Genomic DNA, 13,282 nt, shown 5'->3' with positions numbered 1-13,282 from the left:
AAGCAAATAAAAAGAATAAAGTTTGTTAAAATTGGTAAGAAATAGAATTATTAGCATGGTTATCTCTGGATATTGAAATATTTAATGAGTGCGTCTTTATTCTTTTTTACCGTTCATCTATTGTTTGATATTTTTATAATAAGTAGGTATTACCATTTGAAACAATGGCATTAGTCTCAAAAAGTTGTCAGCAATGAAAATGATAAAAGCTTAATTTGTATTTTCCTTTTAACGTGTAATCCTGATGAATATAGAACAGTAAATGATCTCTATATTTTGTATTGTAATTTGTTTTGTCTTTGAAACTATCTAGAATAAAAGGTCTTACTCTTCTCTAAATAAATAACAAAACTCCTTCTCTTTGGTATATGGATGAGGGTCTTAGGGACTGAAGAACTCTCATTCTTCTCCATTCACTTACAAATTTCAAGTATAAAACGGAGTGCTTAAGGAAGTATAGGAGACCAATTTTCCAAAGGTTGGTAACACTTCGAGGTTACTGCCCCTCTTGAAAATTGTTTTGTTTGTTTTATTTTGAAAGGGAAGTCTGCAGTGTAAAATGGGGTTTTACCCAAAGAGAGGTCTGGCCCTTGCCCTCAGCTTCTGGGAGGTCATCTGTGTCATACCCAGTGGCCACACCTAACAGTCTTAGGCTGGAGGCTGGCCATGCCAACAAGACCAATCATGTGATTTAAGGGGGCAGCTTTGGGTCATATTGTGTCAGTCCACCCGATGACCAACTTCAACCACATTCACTCATGCCTATGTAATGAAGCCCCAATATCCCGTGGCCACCAAGGCTCATGTGAGCTTCCCTCGTTGGCAATACTCCATGTATATTGTCACACATTGATACTAGGAGGGCAATACATGCTGAGGACAACAAAACCTTCATGATTGGAATCCCCAAACTCTGCTCCACAGGTCTCTTTCTTTGGCTGATTTTAACCTGTATCCTTTCCTGTAATAAACCATAACCATGAGTATTGTCCATTTTAGTGAGTGCTGTGAGACTTTCTATTGAATTATGGAACCAGGGGATGGTTTAGGGAACCCCCTAAACGTGCAGTTGGCATCAGATGTGAGGGTGGTCCTGTGGAGAACCCAACCTTTCAGTCTGGCTAACTCCCTGTAGGGAGCATTAGGAGGACACAGAAGAGAACATGTTGGTGTAACTTCTGCTCTCCATTTGCCAGGAGACTTCATGCCTCTTTTATCCACTGCTTCCTCTGAATTTCAAATATCATTCATCAGGTTTTGCAGAAGGAATAACTACGTAGAACTTGCAGATTTTACAAATATGCACAGCTGTCCTAAAGAAAGGTGTATCTTTAGGGCACATTTACAAATATTTTCATACTTTATATGTAACTATGCCTTAGAAAAATTTACATGCAGTCTTCTAAGATATCAGAAGCAAATAAGGACACAAAACTCAAGTCAGTGCATTTCCTTAATGTAAAGAATGCAAATTTTGCCAAAATATTGGGCTAACAGTTTTTTTGTGAGTCAGAAAAAAACGTGTTTCATTTATTTCTGATTTATTCCTTTAAAAAAACAAGTTTTCTAGAACCTTGGAATTTGGATACATTCCTTTTTATTCTTCAAGAGACACAAAGACTACATCTTTGTGAAAGTTTAGATGTGTGTGCATGTCTGTCTTCTGAATGATTGACATTCTGAGTACAGTCAGTAACTTCCACTGAAGGTTTCTTGGGGGCAACCTTGGGCTTTTCATAATGGCAGTCTCTAGTTCATTAATCTTTTAGGTATGAAAACCTGAGACAATCCCTAAAGCTTAAACTATCATTTCCTTAAAAATTACCCTAGTGGCTATGCCAGTCAGATGTGGGTGTATCACAAATCCTAGGTCACCCAGCCCATAATTTCTTTAATATCAAAAAATAAACCAGGAAAATTAACATTGCGAACCTCCATCAATAATTTAGACTGGAATGCAAAAGTATTTCAGCTGCATAAGTCATCTGTTATTCACTTTAAAGCCTTGAATGCAGGAGAGACTCCACCTCTAAAAACTCAGTCTAGTTCTGAGCTTGTCCTTGACGCCAAGTTCCCGGGCCTCGCACTTGAAAAGATCAGGTGAAATTCAATTATGAAGTTGTGTCTGACTTTTTGAAGTGTAAATCCATTGCACTTGAAAATGGCAAGTGTAAAATCCATTCTTAAAAAGCACTTGACATTTTCACATACAGCTTTACAGCCATGGAAATGTGAGGAGGCTCACAAGAGATGGCCAAGAGTGGATAAAAAAAAAGAAAAAGAAAAGAAAAGAAAAGAAGAGAAAAGAAAAGAAAAGAAAAGAAAGAGAGAGAGAGAGAGAGAAAGAAAGAAAGAAGAGAAAGAAAAAAGAAAAAAGGTTTTAATGCTTGGTCAAGAGCAGAAATCTGATTTTTAGCTCTTTGTTTTGACTAGGAAATTAGGGCTTCTTTAAAAGCTCTGCTTTGTAAAACTCATCTCTATGAGCTGATTTTTTTTTTTCTGGTAATGTTTAACTTCTGGTTTATATGCCTAATAACGCATGCCTTTTCTCTTCATGAGGACTTTGCAGGTTATCTCACTGTCTTTATTCTATACTTGCAGGTTGAAGTCATCATATACATAAGGGGTTGGCAAACTTTTTCTGAAAAGGACCAGACAGTAAATATTTTTGGCTTTGTGGGCCACATGGTCTCCGTCAACTCTGCTATTGTGTCATGAAAGCAGTCATAGACAATATGTAAACAAATGAACTTGGCTGTCTTCCAATAAAACTTTATCTGTGAACACTGAAATTTAAATTTTATATAATGCTCATGTGCCATAAAATATTACTCTTCTTTTGATTATTCTTCAACCATTTTTTTTTAAATAAAAGCCATTCTTGGCTGGCAGGCTTTATAAAAACAGTCAGTGGGCTGGATTTGACCCCCAGGCCACAGTTTGCCAACTCTGATACAGATGGCAAAAATTATTTGACAAAATAAAGCATAAATGACAATGTACATGTTCTGAAGTTTTACACAATTCTGTGGAAAGGATCTATTGGGGATCCTCAATATCTCTGAGCACCAATAAGCCAACAAGTCCACTTGATCCTATCAGTGGTTCAACAGGAAGTCAGAGAATCAGTGGTCCAGTCTTCCCTGATGCTCACTGGACTGCAGTGCCTCCGCCAAGGAGATGCAGCCTTATCCAAGATCCTTACACCAGCAGCAGCAGCATCACCTGGGAGGGAGTTAAAAATGCAAGAAAATCAGCCTCTGCTCCCAAACTTTCAGAATCACAATCCACACTTTAGTGAAAGAAGCCAGAACATGAAAGGTCACGTATTGTATGACTTTATTTATCTGAAGCATCAAGACCAGGCAAATCCATGGCAACAGAAAGCAGATGGGTGGTGGTCAGGAGCTGAGGGCAAGGGAGGAATGAGGAGTGACTGCTTGATGGACATAGAGATTCCTTGAAGAAAAACATGTCTTGGAACTGAATAGAGATGATGGTTGCACAACACTGTAAATATATTAAATGCCATGGAGTTGTACACTTTAAAATGGTGAATGATTACTTTTATGTTATGTGAATTTTACCTCTATAAAAAAATACCAAAAGAACTATACCTTAAGATCCCCTGGTGATTCACATGCACACTGAAGTGTGAGAAGCAATCTCTCTACTAGATGCAGTATCAGGGATTTTCAGTCTGGCTTACAGAAACAGTGGTTTTTACCATAAAGTAGCAAAACTCCACTCATTAATACTAAAGCATCTAGTATTACAATATTAATGATTATCTAAATATTGTGGATACATTGTCTTAAATCTTTGGCATAGAAAATGTTAAAATTGCCTCACTTTTACACTCTTTTTTCCCAAATTTTCTACATATTCAATAGGGAAATTGCTAATGACAATAAGCTATCAAATGTGCTTCATTCATTAAATTTGAGTTTGTGTGATTTCTTGTTCCAAAAACTGTTCCCTAGCACCACCTATTTCTTCCTATGACTTATTCAACTGTAACATTCTTTGAATTTTTTTAACTTTCACAGATTAACTCTCCAGAAGACATGTTACCCTGCTTGATATTCAGTATATATTTTCTGGTGACAGCTTTATGGTACAATTAAATTTCATACATTTTTTCAGCCTTCCCTGAATATGCATTAGAAAGCCAGCCATCATAATTCTAAGCCAATTGGCTTGATTTGCTCATTTAAGCCCACATCTCATAGACCTGCTACATTTCCATACATTCCATCCCCATCTGCACTGCATCCACCTGCCCAAAGTTATTGATCATGCTGACAGTGAAGGAAACCACAGGGCCTTGACAGTCAAAATATGATTTCCATTAGAAAGCCCTTTAAAAAGTACTCGAGACTTTAAGATGCCAAACGGTACAGTGATGTCAGTTTAAACCAGGTCACAGAAGAAGCTGAAAATTGATTATCAACAGCAGACTGGACCTGCGCTTTTCAAAAGTGTTATCAGCATTTAGAATAAGAAATTGTTATCACAACTTGGCGTATGAGAAAAAAACCCTGATGTTTAGATGGACTAAGTAACTTAATAAGGCTCATTTGGATGCAAAAATAAATGAGCATCAAGTTAGCATTAACTTTTAATGCTTGCCATTTTATGTTAATTCATATTTTTAAATTATGGCTGATACTTTGCAATCAGTCTATGGCTAATTATATCTCCCACATGTAAATCTGATGGAGTGCTGGAACCAAAGAACAACAAAAAATATCCAACAAAGACCTTATAGATTCAGAACCGTCACGTGCCTCTGTTAACTGGAAAAATCCAGCCTGCACAGAAAACCTCAAGCTCTGAACTTCAGTCACCATTGTTTTCCAAAGATCAAAGCTTAGCTTGCTTAACCATGAAAACCATATTGATGTATCCTGTTTGCAGGTGTTTTCCTGATATTTTCCCTGTAACTGATAGCTGTATCCTGATACAAGATTTAGGTGCTGAGTAGATGCAGACTGGACTTGTAGGAAACCTCCAAGCTAAAATAATCTAAATAAGAAGGAATCAGGAGTCAAATACATTCTTTCACCTAACACTAAGAGTCTACATGCTCTTCAACTCCAGACATAAGGATTCTTCCAGTAACAAAAAGGATATCCAGATTCAATTCTTTTCATGAAGATGTATTCTAATGTACAGTCTTATCAGAAGCTTAGATTTTCGTAACACAAAAAATAAAAACTACCATTTAATGACAGTCTACCCTGAGCCAGGCGCTTTGTAAATGCTACTTTTCTTATTCTTCACAATCACCCCTCATGAGAAAACTGAAAGTCATCTGATCAAAGTTACAAAGCTAGTAAATGATCAAAGGAGAGTTTTCTAATTTAGGAGTTAAGTAGGTCTGGGTTATTAAAATCCAGATGCATATAACAAATATTTATGTGTTCACTAATCACTAGCTGTAAGAATCCAACTTCTGTGCTCCATGAATGAAGACACTAAGGTCCAGAGAGGTTAAGCAACTTGTCTGAGTTTACACAGCCAACTAGTGGCAAATCTGGTACCAGAGCCTGACCTTCTCTCTGCTCAGCCATCATTTGTCCTCCATCTCAGGGCACAGATCTTTAAAGTACATGTGAGTCACTTGGGGATCTAGTTACAATGTAGGTTCTGATTCATTAGGCCTGGGAAGGGCCTGAAATTCTGAATTTCTATCAAACAAATAAAGTAACTATGGGGCCCAGGACCAATGCTACACACCACACTCCCATCATCACTGGTAGAAATCAGAAACCTGGAGATGTGCTTCAGGATTTCAATTTGGAGAAATGATTATGTAAAATAATGTTTATGCACCACTAGAGTGACAAACTCCTCCCAATTTGCCTGGGATTTTTCCCAGTTTTAGCATTGAAAGTCCCACCTTCCGGGAAATCCCTCAATCCCTCAATCCCTGGCTAACTGAGATAGTCAATCACTGTATCCTCAACTGCTTTACATGCCATGTGTTAGTTAACACAGCACTAAATGTGGAAGAAAATACGCAACATGAGTTAGGAAGAGAGGAGGCAAAGGGTGAGAGGGCTTAAGAGACCGAAGGCAGGGTCGGCTGCGTGAGTGTGCATTGGTACAATTGCGCAGAGACCTGAACTCAGAAGGGCTCAAGGCTCGCTTTAATGCTCTGCTACTGCTGTCTTGAAATTCGTAATGTTTTCATTGAGATATAACTTACATACCATAAAAATCACCCTTTAAAGTGTGCGATCCATCTTTCTTTAGTATATTCAGAAGGTTGTGCAACCATCTTATTTCAGAACCCTTTCATCGCTCCAGATGGAAATCCTGTACCCATTAGCAGTCAGTCCCCACTCCACCATTCCCCCAGACCCTGGAAACCACTAATCTACTTTAGGCCTCTATAGATTTGCCAATTTGGGGCATCTCATATAAAGGTAATCTCACAATATGTGGCCTTTTGTATCTGGTTTCTCTCACTTAGCATAACGTTTTCAGGCGTCATATGCCTTGTAGCATGTATCGGCACTTCATTACTTTTTGTTGCTGAATAATATTCCATTGTATGGATACAATGTATACAATATCCCGTTGCATAGCTACGCCACATTGTGTTTGTTCATTCATCAGTTAATGGACATGAAGTTGTTTGTACTTTTGGCTATTACAAATAATGCTATTATGAACATCCATGTACAGGTTTTTATGTAAACATATGTTTTCAATTCTCTCAGGTCTGTACCTAGGAGCAGAATTGCTGGATCATATGGTAACTCAGTTTAGCTTTTAAGGAACTGCTGGATTCTTTTCCAAAGTGTCCACATCACTTTGCATTCCAACCAGCAGCGTATGAGAGCATGAAATTCTTAATAATCTTTGAACAAGGGGCCCCTCATTTTTCATTTCACCCTGAACCCAGCAAGTTAGGTAGCTGAGCAAAATAACTATAAAAGTTATTTTATAGTTATTTATAGAGGTACAAGCACCTCTGCCCCTAGGAGCCACAGTCCCTCCTTGTTTTCTACAGAGATCAAAAAAAGGGGGTGTGGGAAGAAGGGGAAGAAACCCACCCCTTTCTGACATATCTATCAGATACCCTGGAGGAACTAAGTCAAGGTTATTCTCAGAGGAGACCTACTAAGATTTCAATTCACCGGCTTCACTAAGCCTCCCCTGTTTCCCCACCGCACCCAAGCCTTTCCCTCTCCCACTCCTTCAGCTTGGATTCCTCCAAGTGCAAAGGAACCAAGTCTTTCATTATTCATTCAACTACGCTCTGTGATTTGTCTGCCAGGAACTGAGCTAGACGCTTGGGCTACAGCAGCTCAGAGCCCAAGGATTCACAAAGCTTGTATTTATAAAAGGCTTGAATTCAAAGGACTGGTTTGGTTTACCATATCTATTAAATTTCATTCACATTAAATTAACATTCTGTGTATTAACAAATACAATGGATACAAAACCAATTTCTGATGGAAAAAAAAAGTATAGAGTTCTTTAAGTCAGAAACAGGGCAGCCTGTCAAACGGTAACCGAAAGTAAAAGGTGGAGAAGGAGAACTTTGAAACATTTTATAAATTTGCCAAGGGGTAGCCTTGTTTGCTTACATCTGGGCAGGGCTAAAACCACTCTGCTCAGTTTTGTTTTGTTTTTTTGTCTTGCCAATGCCTAGAGGCAGTACTGTCTGGCTTGATTTATGAAGGAGATTGGAGCATATTTATTTCAACACTGCCTCTTTCCCTAAAGATTTGTTAATTGAGGTATCACCTTTCAAGAATCATTGAGTAAAACTAATATATTACATTACATATTTCTGATTTCCACCAGAGCAATTACTTCACAATGTGTATTAAAGGGAAGACCTCGCTCTTGAGTATGTCAAATAGAAAGCAGTTCATTCAGGAGCAAACTAGAAGAAGTTGATTTCCCTAATTTACACACTGGAATTAGACTTTACTTCATTTCTTTATCCTATTTCTAGAAATGAAATTATAAATTTCTCCTGACAGGTTAGCACAGATTAGTTTTAAGTGCACATAATTCAGTTATCTTTGGGTTGTCTTTGGCCAGCGTTCAGCAGAGGTCCATCAAATAACTTTGTAACACCCAAGATTTTATACTTAACCCTTTTTAATATTTTAAGAAGTTACTTCATATCTAGAAAGATTATAAAATAACCTAGTAATAAATACCACAGTTTCTTGGACACAGAGAAATTTGGGAAAGTGGAAATGCCAGCCCTTAGGTATTTTTATGGTTCTGAGAGTCCAACAAAAATCAAATGATACATCTGCACAAGCCAACAACAACAACAAGTTTATCTGCTTTTGGCAACAATTGTACCAACTCACATTCATCAGACGTCTGATTGACGATCACATGCTGTTATTTAATACAATATTATTTATTGCTTAATAAAGTCATTTTGGAGACAAAATATCTTAAAGCCTGAGTACATGAGAGAAGTGTCAATTAAGAAACAGGTCCTTGGTATTGAAAAGTCTGGGGAAACCTGGAATAGATGATAAAACCTCAGAAAATTCTGTTCCATTTGCACCCATTGCTTTTGAATGGAAAGCTACTCAGCGACTTGTATTTCTTCTTTCTTATCCTTGCTCACAGGTCTCCCTCCACCCCATCACTCCCACCTATGAACTAAAACCAAACACACCAGAGAAATGGGATTTTCAGGGCAGGTTCTCTTTGCACATTAAACAATCAAAGTGACTTGTTGCCTGTCATCCCAGCCACCCAAGAACCTGAGACAGGAAGATTGCTTGAGCCTAGGAGTTCAAGGCTGCAGTGAGCTAGGATGACGCCACTGTATTCCCCACTGGGCAACACAGTGAGATCCTGTCTCAAAACAAAAATCATTAGCATTGTTGATATATTTTTATGGCAACACCAGCCTAGAGTTAATCTTTGGATGTTAGTGACAACCATTTTCTCTCTGCTAACTGGAGGGGCTTTTACCCAGCATGAAAGTCCACTAAAATCCACATGGGCACCCCTGCTCCAGAGAAGGTTTGAGCAAGGACATCTCTGGTTAACATACCCCTTATCTATTGGGATGTTTGAGGAACAACCAGCTTATCCAATACCATGAAAATGGCCATGCTGCCCAAAGTGCTTTATAGGTTCAATGCTATCCCCATTAAACTACCATTGACATTCTTCACAGAATTAGAAAAAACTACTTTAAATTTCATATGAAACCAGAAAGAGAGCCCACATAGCAAAGACAATCCTAAGCAAAAAGAAAAAAGCTGGAGGTATCACGCTACCTGACTTCAAACTATACTATAAGGCTACAATAACAAAAACAGCATGGTACTGGTACCAAAACAGATACATAGGACAATGGAACAGAACAGAGGTCTTCAGAAATAATGCACACATCTACAACCATCTGATCTTCAACAAACCTGACAAAACAACCAATGGGGAAAGGATTCTATTTAATAAATGGTGGTGGGAAATTGGCTGCCATATGGCGAAAAACTGGAACTGGCCCCTTCCTTACAAACTTATACAAAAATTAACTCAAGATGATTAAGATTTAAATGTAAGACCTAAAACCATAAAAACAAACCCTAGAAGATAAACCTAGGCATACCATTCAGACATAGGCATGTGGCAAACACTTCATTATTAAAAACACCAACGCAATGGCAACAAAAGCCAAAATTGACAAATGAGATCTAATTAAACTAAGGAGCTTCTGGCATAGCGAAACTATCACCAGAGTGAACAGTTAACCTACAAATGGGGAAAATTTTTGTAATCTGGTTCCATCTGACAAAGAGCTAATTATCCAGATCTTATAAGGAACTTAAATGGAATTTACAAGAAAAAAACAAACAACCCCATCAAAAGGTGGGCAAGGATATCAACAATACTTTCAAAAGAAACATTTATTGCAGCCAATCACATAAGATAAAAAAACTCATCATCACTGGTCATTAAGAAATGCAAATCAAAACCCACAATGGATATCATCTCACCCAGTTTACAATGGTGACTATTAAAAAGTCAGGAAACAACAGATGCTGGAGAGAATGTGGAGAAATAGGAACACTTTTGCTGTTGGTAGGAGTGTAAATAGTTCAACCATTGTGGAAAACAGATGTGGCGATTCCTTCAAGATCTAGACCAGAAATACATTTGATTCGACAATCCCTTACTGGTATTACCAAAGGATTATATCATTCTACTATAAGGACACATGCACATATATGTTTATTCCAGCACATGTACACAAGCAAGACTTGGAACCAATCCAAATGCCCATCAGTGATAGACTGGATAAAGAAATGTGGCATGAATACCACCATGGAATAGTATTGCAGCCATAAAAAAGGGTGAGCTCATGTCGCTTTGCAGGGACATGGATGAAGCTGGAAACCCATCATTCTCAACAAAGTAACACAAGAACAGAAAACCCAACCCCATATTCCTCACTTATAAGTGAGGTTGAACAAATGAGAAACAATGGACACAGGGAGGGGAAATCACACAACAAGGCCTGTTGGGGGTGGGGCCAGGAAAAGGGATAGCATTAGAAGAAATACCTACAGTAGATGAAGGGTTTGATGGTGGCAGCAAACCACCATGGACATGCAATACCTATTTAACACCTGCACGTTCTCACCATGTACCCCAGGAACTTAAAGTAACTAAAAATAAATAAATAAATATACAAATAAATAAAATTTTTTTAAAAAACTTCCTGAACAGAGTCTTTACCAAAAGACTTCCATCATTTGTTAGAAGTGAATTCTAGATCAAACCCAGTGTTATCCAAAATTAAGTGTGAATTTGTATAGCAAAGTCAAAGAGAGATAGGAAAGAGGCAGGGATGGCCCATTCTCCCCACATAGAAAGCAAGTGAGCAATAGTTTCTTGTACTCTCTTTTAGTCAAGAGTGGATATAATAATAATGACAATAATGCACAAAACAAGTATTTCATTAATACTTTCTTTCAGAAAAAAAATGAAATGCTTCATAGGATTCTCCACAAGCTAGAGTTGGCCTCTCACAGGGGGACTTAAGCTAACATAAACAAACTCACGTGGTTAGCTTTGTCTGAGTTGTGTTGGGAGTAAAACAGCTCTCCTCCCTCCCAAGCCAGGGGCCTCTGGCATATGTAGCTTCAGACACTGCAGAACTAAACAGAATAGAACAAAATGGATGCTGTGATTTGTACATTCTGTTTATTTCAGTTAGTAAATATAGCTACTATGAGCCATAAATACATGTTATTCACATCCTACATTTTTAAAATGTTTTTCTTTATTCCATAGGCAATGGAAAGCCATGAAAGTTTTCTGAACAAGCAAATGACATTATCGAACTTATGCATAGGAATACAACTCTGGTGGCTGTGGGAAGGATAAACAGGATGATAGAGAGACTGAGGGGTAGCCAGATAAGGAGCTCCTTGCTAAAGATGGTGCCAGGACAAACCAGGGTAAAGATAGAAAGCTCAAGGGGGTGATAGATAAAAGAAGCATTGCAAAGAATAAAAATCTCTAGCAGTTAGTTCCAAAGCTGTTCAGGATCTTGTGTTTCTACTTTCTTATCCCTGTTCACAGGTCTCCCTCCACCTCATCACTCCCACCTATGAACTCTAACCAAACACACCAGAGGGGTGGAAGAGGGAGAAGCAGAAATGATGCTGAAAAACCAGTTAGAGGAGAAAGACATGTATGGATAAGCTATAAAGTAAGAAGACATTCTGGGGTGATTTTACAGATGCCTGTGAATCCCTGCCCATGTGCCCCAGTGGACGGTGATTGACCATATGACCTGCTCAAATGGCTGGCTGTTACCTGCCTCCAGCCAAAAAGGGGAGAAGTAAGCCCATGGATACAGCACAGTAGAAAAAGCACAATGGTGGAGCTAATTGCCTGGGGTTTGAATACCTGTATCCACCCTTCTTTCCCCATCTCTGTGTGATCTGGGGCAAACCATAACCCTCTCTGAGCCAGTGCTTCCTTGTCTGAAAATAAGGATAATACTCTCATTAGGATTGCTATGAAAATAGTCATATGCAGAACTGGCATGCATCAGGGGCCTCATAATTAGTAATGGTTATTATAAGCCACACAAATGTTTCTGTACTGGGGCTCAGAGACAATGCATGACCTTTCCAGGTTTGCACAATATATTATTATAAAACCAGAACTCCAAGTCATGATGTCTACAGTATTCTTCCTCTGAGGCTACACTTCCTAAAACAAAGCCAGAGACAAGAGATGCTTCCTCCTACATAGCTTCACGTTCTCTGTGTCCTGTGCATACTTTCTTTTGAGATCCTGAACAATGTCCAAGGCAAACCACTAAAGACTTTCATTCCCACTATCAAACACTTTTTTGCTTGTACAGTGCTTATTATCATTTCCTTTAGCCCATGTAAAACTTTTTGAATGACATAATTTACAGCATTGTTTTATGTACCTATTGTGACATGACAAACTGCCTCAGAACTTACTAACTTGAAACAACAATTTGTTATTTTTCTCAATTTGGTACCTTGGCTGGGCTCAGGTAGATGGTTCTTCTGTTTCACATGGCATCAGCTGGGATCACCCTTGCAGCTGCCTTTAGCTGGGAGCTCAGCTGGAAAGTCCAAGATGGCTTCACTCATACATTTGGTGAGTCTGTGGGTGTAACTGGAATAGCTGGGCACTCTCTTGGCTTCTCTCTCTACATATCTTTCAGCTGTCTTGCTCAATTTTCTTTCAAAGCAGCTGGCTCCCAAGAAGTGAAGCAGAAGTTGCCAGGCCCAGGCTCAGAAATCCAGAAGGTCACCTTCACTGCATTCTGTCGATCCAAGCAAGTCACAAGGTCAGGCCAGGTCCAAAGAGAGGAAAATAGAGCCTACCTTTGGATGTGGACATCCTGCCACAAGGATAGGGAGAAATTGTTGGGAGGAAGTATTGGTGACCATCCTTGAAAGTATCCACCAGAAATATTATTTGTAAAATCTGGACCTCAGAGTCCACAGAAAACTACTCAATTACGACTTTTTGGAAAATACATCATCCATTCACAAACAATAGTTATTTTGTGTAAACATTCTAACAACTTTTACCCTTGATTTCTTAGAAAACATTTATTTAAGGATTGTAGTAGATTGGATAATGACCTTCAAAAAGACATCCAAACCCCTAGAATCTGTGAATGTGACCTTATTTGGAAAAAAAGTGGAGATGTAATTAAGAGTCTTGAGATAAGATCTAACTAGATTACCCAGGTAGATCCTAAACCCAATGACAAGTG

At 38.5% G+C, this 13,282-nt stretch overlaps 1 long non-coding RNA gene across 1 annotated transcript; it reads right to left on the bottom strand.

Moving 5' to 3' along the window:
• Positions 1-2,404: 2,404 nt before the first annotated feature.
• LOC108517564 (uncharacterized) lies at positions 2,405-12,848 on the bottom strand. Its single transcript, XR_001882145.1, has 3 exons — positions 12,533-12,848; positions 11,070-11,165; positions 2,405-3,225 (listed from the first exon to the last, which is right to left on the bottom strand). It is a non-coding gene; the product is annotated as an uncharacterized LOC108517564 (long non-coding RNA).
• Between the last annotated feature and the right edge of the window lie 434 nt (positions 12,849-13,282).

This window comes from Rhinopithecus bieti, unplaced genomic scaffold (assembly GCF_001698545.2).
Source record: "Rhinopithecus bieti isolate Rb0 unplaced genomic scaffold, ASM169854v2 scaffold_1070, whole genome shotgun sequence".
Lineage (NCBI taxonomy): Eukaryota > Metazoa > Chordata > Mammalia > Primates > Cercopithecidae > Rhinopithecus > Rhinopithecus bieti.
This window is presented reverse-complemented; position numbering and strand designations above follow the sequence as displayed.